Raw genomic sequence first — 6,083 nt, forward strand, 5'->3', positions numbered from 1 at the left:
TCAACTCTGCTGGCAAAAATCAGTTGTACCTGAGGTGGTTTCATGGCAAAGAATTCATCAAGGTATCTTTTTACGTCATTCAAGGAATTGAAATTTTTACTATTAAGACTATTCTGCAGAGACCTGAAGAAGTGGAAATCCGAACGAGCAATATCTGGTGAATATGGAGGGTGGGGTAACACATCCCGGCCGAGTTGCAGCAATTTTTGTCTGATTCCCAAAGAAACGTGCGGTCTTGCATTACCATGTTGGAAAACAACACCCTTCTTGTTGGCCAATTCTAGACGTTTCTCTTGAATTGCTGCTTTTAACTCGTATTTTATGGACTCAACCATGTTCTAAAATAAGTCGAAAGGTAAGCTACTATAAATCGGCACGAACTTTCCGGACAACCCAATAGAAACCAACACCAGTTATTAACAGGACAAACATAAAGACACCTACACACACAGAGGGGCTTCCACATAGTTTTTGTTTACTAAGTTCACTCACAAGATATTGTGTCGGTGCGGAAAACACGTGCTCGAGATGCCATGCAGTGGGACAGAACCTGAAACCAAGTGGTTGAACGGTGAGCTTCTTAACCACGTAGCCATGCCCATGCTTAACTTCAAACATCATCGTGAAAATGTTAGTAAGTAACACTTTAAATATGTTTCAACTTTACTAACATTCTTAACCCCAAATTGATTTACATTGAGATTAGATGTAAAAGAAATCATTTACCTCTTTTTAAAAAAGCAGTTCTCAATCGTAATTGCTTCTAAAATTTTCATTTTAAATAGTATTTTCCAGTAACACGAGTTAGTAAATACTAGGTTTGATTTCTTGTCTCAGATCAATTTACTTCTGTTGTCTTTGCGAATGCTTAGCCTCTAGTCCAGAGTTTCCCAACTTTTTCACTACGAAGAACCCCTTTTATTTAAATGAGCTTTCTCACGGACCCTTTTTGTTATATCCTTATATATATATACCGAATAATTGTCACGTATTACATTTACAGATAAATTCTTCTATTTACATAATATCGAGGTCTCTTTCATTCTTTTGTTGTCTTACAATTTTTAACAATATATATATATATATGAAATTTTGAATTTAGTTCACAGACTCCCAGTACCACTTTTGCGGACCACCAGGAGTTCGCTATACCATTGCTATACTCAGGCATGTTTAATACAGCTTATGATCAAAGACGTTTTAGTCGTGACGATTCTGCCTCCAGCTTTTAAGTGTGCCCTATTCAATGTGTCCTTCCATTTGCTTGAGAGTGTAAGTGTGATTTGGTGGAGATTTAGCTGCTATTACTAAAAGCTCAAGTGATCAGGTAAGGATTTATTGGTTGGTTCGCTTACTTTTTCATTTCCTTTCGTAAATAAATGAACGAAACAGAACTCTAATTATTCTAATCTAAAACACAAATATCGACTCTGTAACTTCACATTTGTCTTTTTCAGACGAGACTAAATAAGATCCTGTTATTTCCATTGCACTCGTTTACTCTTTCGCTAGCTCCAGCCAGTGGAATATGGACATCCCAGGGTGCAGCAGTCATCAAAGAAAATTATCATGCGCCGTTATATGTATAATATTTTCATTCAATTACACAAAGCTTTTCGTTTATTTTTAAGACTAAATGCGGATACAGACCGAAGGAGACTTCAATGGGAACCAAAACAAAAAAACAAAACAATCCAAACGAAATTTGGCGTTTTTGGTTGATGCTGGCTTTAGACTTTCTTCCCTATGCAATCTTTATCGTTCTCCTTATATATAAAAAAACAACAAAAACAAAGGCATTTAATTAAAAAAACATGAAAAATATTAAAAACCTGAAGAAAAGAGGAAGCATAATTGAGGACAGGTCAGACGAAAAGTAGGGTATCCATCCAGCTACTCCCTTTTGTTTCTTCTTAATATGTCTTTTTATTTGTGTAGTCGTGATGGTGTGTGGCCTAGTAGTCAGGGTGTCGTACTCACGATCGGAAGATCGCGGTTTCGATTCTCAGACCGGCAGTGCGTTGTGTTCTTGAGTAAAACACTCCGGTCCGCTCAGCTGTAAATGGATAACCCTGCGACGGACTCGTGTTCCGTTCCACGGAAATGTTGGCCTGCCCGACTAGCGAATTGCTGGCATCATTCGAAAGGAAGTGCATTGTGACTAGCGGTATATAACAACAACCGTTAGTCTGGTTGATACAATGATACTGTGATTCATATATTCAACTGAGTTTAAAAATATATACGCACCTAATTTATACATTAGTTTCAAATTTTCGCACTAGGCCAGCAATTTCGAGGAGAAGGCTAGTAGATTACTTCGATCCCCAGTGTTTTACTAGTACTTACTTTATCGACCCCGAAAAGATGAAAGGTAAAGTCCACTTCAGCGGAATTCATATAAATTAAGAAAAAGAAAATATATACGCACTTAATTTAAATATTAAATGAAAAAACATGGGCGAAAAAAACTATATTCTATGAATAATATTATTCTTAGTTAGGGCGGCGAGCTGGCAGAATCGTTAACGCGCCGGGTGAAATGCTTAGCGGTTAAGTTCTGAGTTCAGATTCCGCCGAGGTTAACTTTGCCTTTCATCCTTTCGGGGTCGATTAAATAAGTACCAGTTACGCACTGGGGTTGCCTTAATCCCTTTGTGTGTTCTTGTTTGTCCCCTGCGGGCAATAAAAAGTAAAAGAAATAAAGAAAAATAAATATAATTCTTGGTTGATACATGTTTAATCGTGGAAATTTAACATTATTCTCGAAAATAATCTTCATATAAAGAAGAGAAAATAAAAAGAGAAAAAGTATAAAAATTCCCTTTGAATTTTGATGATCAAGATATATGGAAGATTGTGTATGTTATACTTTTTCCCACCCAGGTGGTGGCAGAATTGGTAAAACAGCGGAGAAAATAGTTTGCGCTGCTCTGAGCTTAAAAGAATACGGCAGTTGAAGACTCTGTCTTTTTGCTCTTTGAAAGTTGATAAAACAAGTATCTGTCAAGAACTGCAGCTCATGTTTCGATTTAATCGGCAGTATCCTCACTCCAAACATTTCTGGTTCAGTGCCAATCGTATAAATCTCTGATATTTCTTCCTTCTAGATCGGGATGAAGTTGATTTAACAATGGCTGGGGTTAATATTATGGCTGCTCGTCAAGACATTGTTTAAAGAAAACTGATACAACCATGTCTACTAAACATTTTGAAATGATTCAGGAATTTTACTGGCCAACTCCCGAAGATTTATGACTTATTCTAGAGCTACGCCCTCCCATTACAAAGCACACACATACATACACACACACACACACACGCATACACACACATACTCTCACCAGAAATAGAAATACAGAGACAACTTTCAGAATCAATTATAGTTTGGAAGGAAATTTGGTAGGCGTGTTTGATGAACGCTGGACTGAATGACAGTAGAATATTTAATTTCTTCCAAATATATTCTGGTTTCAATCCCATCGCTTTTACCGGTAATGCACCAAGCTAAACGCATTCCACTACACCCTGCCACATAAAAAAAATTATCATTTTTATAGCCTGGCCATCGGAAGAAGAGTAACACCAATGGCCTTTTCGAGCCTCAAATACCAAAGGTTGGAAGACAAAGAAAGAAACCAAGAATCATTGACTGATGAAACCACGAATTATTTGAAGATTCGCTTCGAATAAAGTACACATAAAGTAGTACTCGGGCTGGAAACCTTGTTCAAGTTCTAGGAACAGAAAGGACTCGGATTAAGGTGCTAATTTGACAGCTTTTGTTAAATCAACGAGTAAATTAGGCCTACCACTCAAGATGAGGCTTTTTACCCCAAATAAATCATATTGCTGAAAGATTAGGTCCACTTCCCTTAAGTCACTACTCCAGCCAAGATTAAGCCACTGCTCGATGTGACCCACTATCCAAGAGTACGTCACCATCTGACGGTTAGATCCACCACTCAACATAAGTCTACCATAAATCAACATTAGTTTGGTAAATATGGTAGGGCGCCAAATAAATGCTTTGTGAATACTTTTGTTCATATATGCGTTAAATCTTTATATATCTGAAGTTGAAAAGAAAGTACTGGAGTTACACAAGAGTAATTAAGTCCAATATACAATCTTCCCACCACCGTAATTAACTCAGTATTTTGTCAGGATCGACAAATCCAGGCCCGAATAAAGATGGCTTCAAGAGAGCCAGTTGGCATGGGCCTGTGAGAGAAGGAGGGCACACACTTTAGTAAAGAATTGCTTTTTCTTTTACACATTGCTGTACTCTCTTCTATTTTACTCTGTTCTCTCTTTACTCTTTTTACTTTTTTACTTGTTTCAGTCATTTGAGTGTGGCCATGCTGGAGCACCGCCTTTAGTCGAGCAAATCGACCTCAAGACTTATTCTTTGTAAGCCTAGTACTTATTCTATCGATCGCTTTTGCCGAACCGCTAAGTTACGAGGACGTAAACACATCGGTTGTCAAGCGACGTTTGGGGGACAAACACAGACACACAAACACATACACACTCACATATATACATATACATATATACGACGGGCTTCTTTCAGTTTCCGTCTACCAAATCCACTCACAAAGCTTTGGTCAGTCTGAGGCTATAGTAGAAGACACTTGCCCAAGGTGCCACGCAGTGGGACTGAACCCAGAACCATGTTCTGTTACTTGTAAGTACATTATGTACATTATACATGTATATACTAATAAGCCAAACAGAGACAGTAGGTGTGCATTTAGCACTGATTGCTGCGCGGGGACCGGCATGTCAAAGAATAGACAGAATGATTTTTCTAAAGTGACTAAAAGAGATTGAGGCGGAATTTGCACTTTGATCTTGCAAAACGACTATACCTCACCAGCAACGACTATCCCAACAGACCAATGAGTTGGAAGGTTGCCTCCTGGGTGATACAAAGGTGTCATCCGCCACGAGTAGAGAATCACCAGCAAATGGTGGAGGTATCGACACTCTGTTACAGTGCATGCTCCCTTGCTGCTGCTGCTGCTGTTGTTGTTGTTGTTGTTAAGCAACAAGACGGGTAAGGGTGATTAGGTGATGGTCTAGGGCTTAGGGGCGGGAGACCCCAGACCTTGGAAAAAAAAAATTTGGTCGTCTTGTTGTAGTCGAGGGCTCTTCGTTGACGCACGACACCACTGGGAGGTGGCCCTCGAAGTCGCTGGAAATGGAGATTTCCAGGTCCAAATTCTTGAACGGCTGCTGTTGCTACTACTACTACTACTACTACTACTACTACTACACTACTACTACTACTACTACTACTACTACTACTACAGTATTTGATGATTATTTAAATATGTGGATTATATATCAAATCTGGCTTAGGCAAGTATTTAGTATTTTAAGAACTTGGGAACATAGACATCTCATAATCTCTATTGTGCTTTACTTTCCAGATTAGCAATTAATTTTTTTTTTACCCATCCTTGCTTCCCAAAACTGCAACTAACTGGAATTTCCTTCACAGCCACTTTTTGTTTTTTATCTTTATATTATTCATATTTTATATTTATTTATGTTTTTTTGCAGACATTAGTTGGCAAATGTTGATGTGTCTAGGATAGAGTGCAGAGGTCATAGGGCAAGCACAAGTATAAAAATAAATGAGAATAATGGAAAAACGCTGCGACCATTTCCCTATCAAGGTACAGTTTAGCACACTTTAATATACATACATGCATACATATCACCACTGGTGTGTGTGTGTGTGTGTGTGTGTGTGTGTGCGCGCGTATGTGTATACGCATCTATATACATATATATATATATATATCTCGATACACATTTTGTATAAAATGGTCTGTTTTTCCTTTCGTATTATTGTCTTGGAAGATTTTTTGTTTTCTTCTGTGCTTTTCTTTGAACACTCTTGTTCATGGGGCAGCCACCTTGCTTGAAAGGAGGACGTGTGGGCGACTATTAGCATTAAACGCCCAAAAGTAAACATACCATTGGCTGGTACCAAATTAGCTGACATACTGTCGTTTAATCAACAACTTGAAACGAAAATGTTCGCAAAAAAATGCTGCCACATTTTTTTG

The sequence above is a fragment of the Octopus sinensis genome, linkage group LG2, assembly GCF_006345805.1.
Source record: "Octopus sinensis linkage group LG2, ASM634580v1, whole genome shotgun sequence".
NCBI lineage: Eukaryota > Metazoa > Mollusca > Cephalopoda > Octopoda > Octopodidae > Octopus > Octopus sinensis.